This window comes from Saccopteryx leptura, chromosome 3 (genome assembly GCF_036850995.1).
Source record: "Saccopteryx leptura isolate mSacLep1 chromosome 3, mSacLep1_pri_phased_curated, whole genome shotgun sequence".
Taxonomy (NCBI): Eukaryota; Metazoa; Chordata; class Mammalia; order Chiroptera; family Emballonuridae; genus Saccopteryx; species Saccopteryx leptura.
In genome coordinates, this window is record NC_089505.1 from 71,746,998 (window position 1) to 71,759,373 (window position 12,376).

The 12,376-nt window shown below is 46.0% G+C and overlaps 1 protein-coding gene across 2 annotated transcripts in view; it reads left to right on the forward strand.

The window, feature by feature from the left end:
- Window positions 1–1,674: 1,674 nt before the first annotated feature.
- LOC136399241 (zinc finger protein 615-like) overlaps window positions 1,675–12,376 on the forward strand; it is a 36,114-nt gene continuing 25,412 nt past the window's right edge. For both annotated transcript variants that reach the window (XM_066374240.1, XM_066374239.1), the window contains exon 1: window positions 1,675–1,758. The gene's annotated coding sequence lies outside the window, so the exon portion shown is untranslated. The remainder of the gene's footprint in view (window positions 1,759–12,376) is intronic.

Consider the following 12,376-nt stretch of genomic DNA (forward strand, 5'->3'; position numbering starts at 1 on the left):
GGTTCGAGACCCCGCGGTCGCCAACTTGAGCAAGGGGTTTCTCGGTCTGCTGAAGGCCCACGGTCAAGGCACATATGAGAAAGCAATCAATGAGCAACTAAGGTGTCGCAATGAAAAACTGATGATTGATGCTTCTCATCTCTTTCCGTTCCTGTCTGTCCTTATCTATCCCTCTCTCTGACTGAGTTTCTGTAAAAAAAAAAAGAAAAGAAAAAGAAAGCAATCAAGGAACAACTAAGGTGCTGCAACTATGAGTTGATGCTTCTCATCTCTCTCCCTTTGTCTGTTTGCCCCTGTCTGTCTCTTTTTATTGCTCATTTAAAAAAAAAAAGTACAAATGTATTAAATTTTAATTGAGTAAAATTTATTATGTTTTTTTATGATTCATCCTTTACTGTCTTCCCTCAGAACTCTGGGTAAGTTGGGTTCAAAAAAATTTTTCCCATTTGCTTTGATAAGTTTTATACTTTCACCTCTTATACTTAGATCTGCGATCCATTTTGTCTTAACTTTTGTTTAGGGCTGGAGTTAAGGGTCTTAATTTATATTTGTGTCACTAAAGATACAAATATACCACCATCTTTTGTTTAAAAGAAGTACCACTCTGTCTTATCATGGGACCTTATTCAAAAAAAAGTAGATGTAATATTTTTGGATTCTCAATTCTGGTTGGGTCATTCTCACTGATCCTTGACTATTAATGGCCTCACTTTTAGTAGCCTTTCTCAAAGGACCAGATCCAGCGACAACTGCCAGTCCTATATCTACTGTTTTTTCCCAGTAGGTGATGGCCAGGCTCACACTGTACTCATTTCTCCAAAACTTTTTCTGTTCTCAAACCACTTACTGGCCGTGGCCAGTTGGCTCTGAGGCTGGCGTGTGGAAATCCCAGGTAAGATTGTTGGCTAGGGCACACAGCAGAAATATCCATGTGCTTCTCCACCCTTCGCCCCCTCCTTTCTCTCTGTCTCCTCCACTCCTGTAGTCAAGGTTCCATTGAATCATGTTGGCTCAGGCGCTAGAATGGCTCCAGTTGCAATGGAGAAACACCCCAGATGGGCAGAGCATCGCCCCCTAGTGTGCTTGCCGGGTGGACCCAGGTCGGGCTCACAAGGCAGTCTGTCTCTCTGCCTCCACGATTCTCACTTGAAGAAAAAACAACAACAAAAAGCCCACTTACTGCATTAATATCTCTGCTGGTAATTTCCTGTTGTCCTGCCTTTACAAGATGTATAAATGTTTCTCTACAATATTTTATTCTAGACTGTTTATATGAACACCTGAGCTCCTGACCATTTCAATTATTTAAGAAAAAAAATTTTTTAATGCCAACTTAAAAGCCTTCTATGGCCATATGGCATTTTTTCCGAGCCCATTGAGTGCTTTCAGCTTCAGAGCTATTTTCACTCTAAAAACTTAGTCTCTGAAATTACAGACTTGCTACAAGAGTCAAATACCAGGAAACGAGATAATCTGAAAATCTTCCCACCTTTCAGCCATCCAGGCTTCATTGTGTCTCCTTTCCTTCCGTGCCGCGTCAGCTTTCCCAATCTAGCGGCCCCCGTGCGGCTCCGCTGAACGAGCGGGCGGGAACACACCAGCTCGGAGCGCAGTGAGAGAATCGCTGGCCTTCCTCGAACCCTTCAGATCCTCGTCGGCCGCCGTAGGCTGACAAAAAATTCGGTGACGTAGCCAGAACCCGAGTCAGGTTGCGGAAGTGTAAAGTTTAGACTTTCCTCGTGGGCTACAGAAAACAAGGTCGGTGCGCTCTTGTCCTTTTAAATTTTCAGAAACATTTTGTCCAGTGGCAGGTTTGTCTCACATCACAGAGTACCTGACATCAGGGGGTGGAAGTGGTGCAGTGTGGACCCTGGAAGGATGGCGGTGGGAAGAGTCGTGTGGAAGGAGCTCCCAGGCATTTCCGAGGAAGTAGGTGACCGACTGTCTTTAGTTTGAGTAGCTTTGGGGTCATTTAGCGACTAAGAGTCTGTAGACAGTAACTACGGTGTCCCGACTGTTCTGGTCTCTGCGGGTCACACTGTATGTAACGGCTGGAGGCATTTAGTATGATCGTGGTGTCAGGATCAGGTTTGGGATATAAAGGACTTGGGATGGTCCTCACGTGAGGGTGGCTGGTCCCGCTGTGGGAATAATAAGGGAGTGTGGTCAGTGCCTGAGGTGCAGACGGTGTCGTGAGGCTGCAGCTTTGGAGGCCCAGGCCCCCAGGGTGGTGATTGGGATGAGGTTCCAACCTCTGCGTTTGGGACGGAACGGAATCCATAGCCTTCCACCGCTTGAGTATATGGCGGTTTAACCAACTGTTAATTAAACTTGTGTTGTTTGTACTTTGGCTTGTTAGGAATAATGCTGCTGTGAAAAGTTTTATACATAAGTCCTGGTTCAGATAAGCCTTTATTGGCTAAGGGGTACATATAGGTTAGATCAGGGAGCCACATGCAGCCCCCTGAGGCCATTTATCCTGCCCCGCTGCACTTCCGGAAGGGGCACCGCTTTCATTGGTGGTCAGTGAGAGGAGCACATTGCACATTGACCATCTCATTAGGAAAAAGCAGACCCATAGTTCCCATTGAAATACTGGTCAGTTTGTTGATTTAAATTTACTTGTTCTTTATTTTAAGTATTGTTTTTTTTCCCCGTTTTGTTTTTTTACTTTAAAATAAGATATATGCAGTGTATGTAGGGATTTGTTCATATTTTTTTTTATAGTTCGGCCCTCCAACGGTCTGAGGGACAGTAAACTGGCCCCCTGTGTAAAAAGTTTGGGGACCCCTGGCTTAGATAAAACCTCAGAAAAGGCGGTCAAGCCCAGGGCAAGCAGTTAGATGCCCTCTGTGTTTTAGCTTTTCATACAGGGGTCGCCTAACTGCAGTGGAGAGTCACACCCATCGGTCATTTTTGGTTGACACTTTCATGCTGCAAAGGCAGAACTGATTCCTTCGAACCTAGATCTATGGTCCTCAGTACCAAATATATTTATCTGTTTTTTTGCAGAAAATATTTGCAAACAGCTGCTCTTTTTTTTTTTTTTTTTTTTTTACAGGGACAGAGAGAGAGTCAGAGGGATAGATAGGGACAGACAGATAGGAACGGAGAAAGATGAGAAGCATCAATCATCAATTTTTTGTTGTGACACCTTAGTTGTTCATTGATTGCTTTCTCATATGTGCCTTGACCTCGGGCCTTCAGCAGACTATGAGTAAATCCCGGCCAGATGAGCCCGCACTCAAGCTGGCAACCCCGGGGTCTCGAACCTGGGTCCTTCCGCATCCCAGTCCGACGCTCTATCCACTGCGCCACTGCCTGGTCAGGCTGCTCTTTTTTATTTATGTCAATTATTTATTTATTTATTCATTTTTGGAGAAGAGGGAGAGAGGAGAGAGAGACAGAGAAAGAGAAAGGGGGAGGAGCTGGAAGCATCAACTCCAGGTCGATGCTTTATCCACTGCGCCACCACAGGTCAGGCCAGCTGCTCTTTTTTATTTTTCTGAAGCTGGAAACAAGGAGAGACAGACAGACTCCCGCATGCGCCCGACCGATATCTACCCGGCTCGCCCACCAGGGGGCGACGCTGTGCCCACCAGGGGGCAATGCTCTGCCCCTCCGGGACGTTGCTCTGTCGCGACCAGAGCCACTCTAGCGCCTGGGGCAGAGGCCAAGGAGCCATCCCCATCGCCCAGGCCATCTTTGCTCCAATGGAGCCTCGCTGCGGGAGGGGAAGAGAGAGACAGAGAGGAAAGAGAGGGGGAGGGGTGGAGAGGCAGATAGGCGCCTCTCCTGTGTGCCCTGGCCGGGAATCGAACCTGGGACTTCTGCATGCCAGGCCGACGCTCTACCACTGAGCTAACCGGCCAGGGCCCAGCTGCTCTTTTTTACTTTTTATTTTTATTTTTATTTTTTTTGTATTTTTCTGAAGCTGGAAACGGAGAGAGACAGTCAGACAGACTCCCGCATGCGCCTGACCAGGATCCACCCGGCACGCCCACCAGGGGGCGATGCTCTGCCCCTCCGGGGCGTCGCTCTGCCACGACCAGAGCCACTCTAGCGCCTGGGGCAGAGGCCAAGGAGCCATCCCCAGCGCCCGGGCCATCTTTGCTCCAGTGGAGCCTTGGCTGCGGGAGGGGAAGAGAGATACAGAGAGGAAGGGGGGGGGGGGTGGAGAAGCAAATGGGCGCTTCTCCTATGTGCCCTGGCCGGGAATCGAACCCGGGTCCCCCGCACGCCAGGCCGACGCTCTACCGCTGAGCCAACCGGTCAGGGCCCCAGCTGCTCTTTTTTAATATGTAGCAATGGACACTTTTATAAATTTCCCGAACCGCACCCTTTCTTACTTGCTGATGTAATGTTCATTTTATTTAATATCATTCCCTCTGGCAGGTGACCCATATTCCCTCCATAAATTAAGTCCTGCTGTCTCTTAGTCAAACGTGAGGCAATGTAGGCGTTCCAGGCCCTGGATGTCAACCTGGTAATTGGATAACCTGGAAACACCACCAGGCAGCAGAGGGAAAATATCTTAACTGTTTATTACTTACTAGTGCAGCCTGCTGGTGCCCCGGGGGCCAACAAGAACCACCCCTGAGCAGCTCCCTCCCTCCTCTTTCTGTACCTCCTGAGTCAGGAGAAAGCCACACTAATAACAGCAGAAAACAGTGGCTTGTACATGGGAAAGTCTTACTTTCCTTCGGTACACTTTCTTGGAACTTCTGAGGACCAGGCTATGTGTCTTCCTCCTTAGGTTGCTGGCCTGCCTGCCATGTGGTGTTTGTGAGGGGGAAGAGCCATATCCGACAGGGACCCCACACCTAGTGACTGAGTGTGTATTAAATGAGTTTAGCCTTACCGCGAGGTAGTGCACCATGGATAGAGTTCCCACTTGGGAGGCTGAGGAGGCAGGCTCAAAACCCAAAATATGGGGCTTGAGTAGAAAGGTCACTGGCTTGAGCAAGGTGCCACTACCTCACCTAGACGTGCCTTCCCCATTTAAGGCACATAGGAGAAAGAATCAGTGAATAACCAAGGTGCAAGTAGAAGTTGGTGCTTCCCATTTCGATCTCCCTTCCTTTCTTTCTGTACTGTAAATCTGTTTCTATTTCTCACTAAATAAATAAATAAATAGATAGATAGGTAAATAAATAAATTTAGTTACATGGTGCATGCACTTCTTTCTAGCTATATAAATGAAAATGTGTTTAGTGCATGCATTGTCTTTTTTAAATAAGTAGTTCCTAAATATCACATTAGTTACTTTCCCTACTGTTTAGTTTACTGTTTTTTGTTATCTCAAGCATCAGCTCCACTCGCCAGTGTGAAATAGGAAAGTGGGATTGTAGTGGACATCTGCGTACTGTTGCCTTCTCAGAAATTTCACCTGCCACAGTGTCTGCAGTTAACAGTTTTTATGAGGATATTTTCATAAAATATGATCCATCCAGTATCGAAATTTAATGACATAAAAATATTTATAGTATTCTTTTTTATTTTATATTTTTAACTTTTAGAGAGAGAAGGAAGAGAGAGAGACAGAATCCTGGATTCATTTCTGTATGTTCCCTGCCCGGGATCAAACTTGCAAGCTTTGTGTATCAGAACAACGCTCTCACCAACTGAGCTATCCCCACTAGGGCGGTAGTATTCTTAAAGACCAGATAGGCTATTTAATGTTGTTTATGTTTGCCATTAATTCTTTTCATACTTTGTTTGCTCAAGATTTCTGTCACTTCATCTCACTACAAGTACACATATTTTATTGGTCTTTTTAAGTGTTGGGCAGATAAAATGTATTATGCTCACTTTGTTAAAGATAACAGGAGGAGGCCGTCACCCAGGTGATATTAATGTGTGTTGGGGTGGGCTAAAGGCAGGCAGAATCCTTTAGCCTGGGGCTTGGTTTTGGGATTAAGCCTTTCCCACCCTTTTTGCTGTAGGGCGGTACAATCCAATCATGCCTCAGAGAAGTGATTTTGTATTAGAGACTACCCTATTTTGTATATTGGATTAAAGGTTGTGAAGATACACTATAAAATGGGGGCAGAACAGGACTTGACGCTTGGTTCCTGAGATTAGCAAGAGAGAGCAGAGGAGAGCAGAAGGAGGCCACGTGGAGTAGGCCAGGAGAAGCAGCCAAGATGGCGGAGTACTGAGTGAGATGCCAGTCTGTGTAGAGTTTGTATCTGGGATAAGGAAGGAGATGGGGAACTGAGGAGAATAAGGTTGGTGAGCTAGAAACCTTTGATTCTAGGAAACTCGGATAAGTCAGTGGCTTTGTGAGCACTGAGTGTGACTGGGTTTTGGAGCCCAGTGTGTATTTTTACTTGTCCGCCGGGTGCAAGGTAGGATTAAAGGCTATGGCCCACCAGTTTTTGGCTCCGCTGTTTCTTTACCGACTGTCCGAATCCAATGCGAACCTGCATGGGCCGGGCTGCTGTGATAGTGGCCCTGGCCTTGGATGCTGGCTTTACATTAAGGAAAAGCTTTTGGTATAGTTGAGCTCTTTCATTAACTTGTTAATTTAATGTATAAATTAGTTTGTATTGAAGCAATATTTACGTATACTGTATATGTATATATGTCCGGATCACATATCATGTATATGAAAAGTTGATACCGTGGGACGAACCTAAAACACGAGGCTTGTGTGTTCCAAAAACAAAATTTATTTGAAAAGGCTGAGACCATGCTGTGACGGCCACAGAGAGGGTTGGAGTAGGGTATTTATAATTTAGTCAGGGGTTTTGGTAAAAGCAGCTGACATTACTTACTGCCGGTATATGTACAAAGTAATATTATTTCCGTGTGGATTGGAGTGATGCCTCGGTTTCTCCAAATTGTTTATCTCCCGGCTCAACTGTCTACAGGAGGCCTGTGCTAGTTCCAAAGGTCCCGGGTGCCTCACCCCCCACACAGGCTTCAAGCAAGGGAGTCCCACATCCTGCCACGGGTTTGCAGCATCTCTGGGCCAGTAGCTAGGCTTTTACAAACTATTATTGTACTTTAAATTCCCCTAATTGTCAGGTCTCTTCCCAATATAGGCTTTCCCTGACATTTCTGCAGAGATAAACTTATTGCTACATTTTCAAGACATGGCCAAGGAGCCAATAAGAGAGAATAGCACAAGGCAATTAACTACAACCTCACAGAGGGGGAGGAAAATGTTCTGTTTTGAATCCAACTAAGAAATTGGGTGAGGGGTGTAAGGCTAGTGGTTGCTGCCCTGGTCGTGCAGATGCAGGATCCCAATGTATTCGAGCAGTTGGTAAAGGAACTGTGGGGCCAGAAGAAGGTGGGCCATTCTGTTTATTAAAGCCTCGTTATCGCGGACAGCAAACAGGGCTTCCTGTCCACGACTCGGTCTGCAGTTCCACAACCCAGGCTCATTCTCCAGACTCACCTTCTGGATCACAGGTCTCCACCAGTGTCATCAGGCCTGCCAAGCCCGTCAGCTCTCTCTTTCTCTCCCCCTCCCTCTCTCCCTTTCTCTCCCTCGCTCCTTTTCCCTCTCCCTCTCCCTAGCTCTGGACTCTCCAGCAAAACAGACTAGGTGGAAATACCCCTTCTCCTGCAAACAATAGCAAAAAATCACTCCTCCCCATAGAGACAGGCAATCTGCAGTTTGCAATCTGCTGCCCTGAGGGCAAGCAGCAGCCTTCCATAGACTATACACACAGGGCGCTGCCCCAGTACAAGCAAGCAAAACTAAAAAAACACCTGTTTACCCCAGAGGGGAATATAATTTTATAGAAGACTCTGGTTTTAAAAGCGCCCTGAACCTTACATTTCAGCCTTTTATTGTTTATGGAAAAGGGATGCAGGTCTCATCACTTTCTGTAACTCCTTCCTGCTAGTTAGGGTCTGTGAAGTATTTATGGAAAGGTGGATAGAGGAGAGTCAGCAGGCCCGGACTGATATGAAAATGTCCTTAGGCCGTCACTTGCTAAGGAACTGGTTGGTATTGGCGATGTTGCACAGCCCGGGGGAGGAAATTGCAACCTGTGGTTTCTGTACCCTCTGTCTTAGTCAGCCTCTTTATAGGACCTCTGGTGCACAGGGTGAAGCAGCAGCCTGCAAGAATGAACACTTCAGCCTGACCAGGCGGTGGCACAGAAGATAGAGCGTTGGATTGGGATGCGGATGGAGAGGACACAGGTTCGAGACCTCGAGGTCACCAGCTTGAGACCAGGCTCACTGGTTTGAGCAAACTCACCAGCTTGGACCCAAGGTCACTGGCTCGAGCAAGGGGTTACTTGATCTGCTGAAGGCCTGTGGTCAAGGCACAGATGAGAAAGCAATCAATGATCAACTAAGGAGCTGCAAGGAAAAACTGATGATTGATGCTTCTGATCTCTCTCCATTCCTGTCTGTCTGTTCCTGTCTATCCCTCTCTCTGAGGTTAGGGCAGAGGTGGCTGGTCCTCCTGAACCTGTCCCAACTCCCGAAGTTATTTTGAGGGTTACCAAGAGAGGGGTGAGCTGCACTGCCCTTCTGTGCTGGAGTTGCTGAGTCACTGGAATGGGGAGAGACTGGTTGTTGAGGACTACATCACCATTGGGAGAGAGGAATGTTAAAGCACAGGCTCCTGCCCAGGTAGTAGGAAGGCCAAGGTAGCATCTTCCCTGCAGAACAACAACATTCCCTGTTGTGTCAGGCAGGGAGGGAGATGAATTGAGAAGAGGTGAGTATAAGGTATTTTTCCCCACCGAGAAGGAAGGAAGAGGGCCGGAGCCGCAAAGTGTGAAATAATAAACGGCTTTATTGAGTACAGAGCGCATATCCTGCCCGGCAAGGTTCCCTGGCCCCGAGGAAAGAAAGATGGAGGAGAGATGGAGGTCAGGGAAGTTGCAAAGATTAAACCATATGAGAGATATTTAAAGGGTCCCTCTAGGGAAGTGGAGCTACTGTGACGTGGTGAAATTTCACTGGCTGGCAGACAAACACTTCTTTCCAAATGGTTCCTGGGAAGCTTCCTTTGGCCGGCTTGATTGTGGGCGGTCCTAGCCAAAGTGGGCGGGTCTGAGTTCTCCACATGACCATCCCCCATTATCTACCGACCTTACAGTGAGAAAGAGGGTAGGGAGGTGTGCTCCATTCTTGGGGTTCTGCTGTGCAGACTGATCATGTAGACGCTATTCCTGCTCCAATAAGGGGAGAGAGATGGGTAGTTGCTTGTTGGGTGCAGTGAAAATCAGGGGGACAGCAGGGTGGGAGGTGATCCAGGGGAGAGAGAGAGGGAGAGATAAGAGGAATTAAAAGAAGGGGCTTGTAATGTAGGAAAGGAGGGAAACCGGCCTGGAAGGAGTAAGCAGCTGTTTATCTCAGGAGGGACCTGGTGTCTATTTGCTGAAAGGAAAGTGTGGTTGTTAACTGTCGAGTGACAGTGATCTTGCATGTTGTGTTGGCAGAGGCCACCTGGAGTGTTTCTGATGTTTTGGTGAAGCATCAGGGGGCTTGACTTACCCTGTGCTCTCCATATGGAGCACTTTCAGGATTTTCTTTATAGGTTTATCATACATTTAATTGGTCTTAATCTATTTTTAAAGATTTTGTTTATTTATTTTTAGAGACAGAAAGAGAGAGAGAAGGCAGGGAAGAGCAGGCAGCATCAACTCCCATGTGTGCCTTGAGCAGGCAAACCCAGGGTTTCAAACCAGAGACCTCAGCGTTCTAGGCCGATGCTTTGTCCACTGGGCTGCCACAAGTGAGGTATCATTCTCAATCTTTATACTTTAATTGTGCCTAATTTTTACTGTATGAACTAATCATACATCATACATTTTTTTATGTCAGGCTTTTCTTAATTTGAATGTGGTGGGTGATTTTTTTTTTTATGTGTGTGTGTAATAAATGTCAGGTAAACTTATTCTATGATGCTTATACAGTAAATATTTTTGAGGTTATAAGACATGAAAAATTTATTCCATATGCTTTATAAAGAGAGAGCGATTTTTGGCCTGACCAGGCAGTGGTGCAGTGGCTGGATCATCTACCTGAGCCTGAGGACTCAGGTTTGAAGCCCTGAGATTCCTGGCTTAGCACGGGGTCATCGGCTTGAGGGTGAAATCATAGACATGAGCCCAATGTTCCTGACTTCAACCCAATGGTCGCTGAATTGAAGCCGACGGTTACTAGCTTGATGAAGGCGTCTCTGGCTCAGTTGAATCTCCCTAGTCGAGACACATACGAGAATGATATCAATGAACAACTAAAGTGCCGCAGCTAAGAGTTCATGCTTCTCATCTCTCTTCCTTCCTGTCTTTTTTTCTTTTTACAGGGATAAAGAGAGAGTCAGAGAGAGGGACATATAGGGCCAGACAGACAGGAACGGAGAGAGATGAGAAGCATCAATTATCAGATTTTCGTTGCGACACCTTAGTTGTTCCTTGTTAGCTTTCTCATATGTGCCTTGACTGCAGGCCTTCAGCAGACGGAGTAACTTCTTGCTCAAGCCAGCGAGCCTGGGTCCAAGCTGGTGAGCTTTTTTGCTCAAGCCAGATGAGTCCGTGCTCAAGCTGGTGACCTTGGGGTTTCGAACCTGGGTCCTCCGCATCCCAGTCCGATGTTCCATCCACTGCGCTACCGCCTGGTCAGCCTTTTCCTTCCTGTCTTTTTGTCCATTTGTCTCTCTGTCATTTCACTTAAAAAAAAGTGTTTTTTGTTTTACTATCCTTTAGAAATGTTAAAAGAGCTAAGGTGGTATTTTTCCCGTAGCATGCCGTAGTCTGAGTGCATGGCAGTTGTTCCTACCGATAACTGAACTTGTGTTGTTTGCAGTCCAGATGGTTAGGATCCAGCTGCCATGAAAACCTTGTATTTCTGTTTCAGCAGTGCATTCTTTTGTGTGTGTTTCAGGGAGTTGCATGGGGAAAAATACATAGTTTAGACCTTTTCTTCAGAGTGAAAGTGCTGTATCTTAGTGTGTTTATAACTTCAGTCCGAACAGATGATACAGAAATGTTTTCCATAGTAAATGTACCCTTTACATTTCCTCCAGCCTACATATTATTAGTGTATAGCAGAGGTAGTCAACCTTTTTATACCTACCACCCACTTTTGTACCTGTTAGTAGTAAAATTTTCAAACCGCCCACAGGTTCCACAGTAATGATGATTTATAAATAGGGAAGTATCTTTACTTTATAAAATTTATAAAGCAGAGTTACAGCAAGTTAAAGCATATAATAATAACTTACCAAGTACTTCATATCGGATTTTCACTAAGTTTGGCAGAATAAATCTTTATAAAACAACTTACTATAGTTAAATCCATCTTTTTATTTATACTTTGGTTTCTTCCTACCGCACACCATGAAAGCTGGAATGCCCACTAGTGGGCGGTAGCAACCAGGTTGACTACCACTGGTGTACACTGTGGTTTATGTGCCTGTTAAAATCTCTTCATATCTTATCACTTTGAGAAATTTTCTCATGTCTTTTTTATTTATTTGTATTTATTATTTTATTTTCTGATTTCGGAGTGAGAGGACAGGAGAGAGCGAGAGATAGAAACATTATTCTGTTCCTGTGTGAGCCCTGATGAGGGATCGAACTGCCAACCCTGAGCATCGAAATGACCCTGACCAACCTGGCTATCTGTCCAGGGCCCAATTCTTTCTTATTTTTATTTTTAAACTTTTATTTATTGATTCGCAAGAGAAAAAAGGTGAGAAAGTAGAGAGAGTGAGAAACATCAATTTTTGTTTCTCTCATCCCTGCATTCACACTGGTTGATTCCTTTATGTGCTGCAACTGGAAATCAAACCTGAAATTTTTCCCTGGCCTGTTTACTCAGCTGTGAAATGTTGGCCCTAAGACCCAGGATTGATTACCCGACAGGGCACAGAGGAGCAATGCCCGTCCTGTACTCCACCGCTCTCCCTCTCACTTCGCTCTTTCTCTCACCTTCTACAGCCATGACTCCATTGGAGCGAGTTGGTTCCAGATACTCGCAATGGCTCTATGGCCTCCACCTCACGCTGTAAAAATTGCTGAGCGATAGAGCAATGACCCAGATGAACAGAGCAAGGCCCCCTAGTGAGGTTGCCAGGTGGATCCCTGTTGGGTCACATACAGAAGTCTGTTCCTACCTCCCCTCCTGTCACTGATTGAAAAACAAACTAGCCTGCAACCTTGGCATATTAGGACAGTGCTACAACCTATTGAGGTACTTGGCCCTGTGTTTCAGTATCTGAAAGTATTATGTACTGCTCCATTAGAGCCGTCTGCCAAAATGATGTTTCTGTGTCTGAGACAGGGTTCCATCTTCTTGTCCACCCCTCTAGCATGGATGTCTTATTGTCCCAGAACATTTTAATCCCCTTCCCTGCAGAACTTCCTGTGCCATCACATGCTGTCTATGCGTGAGT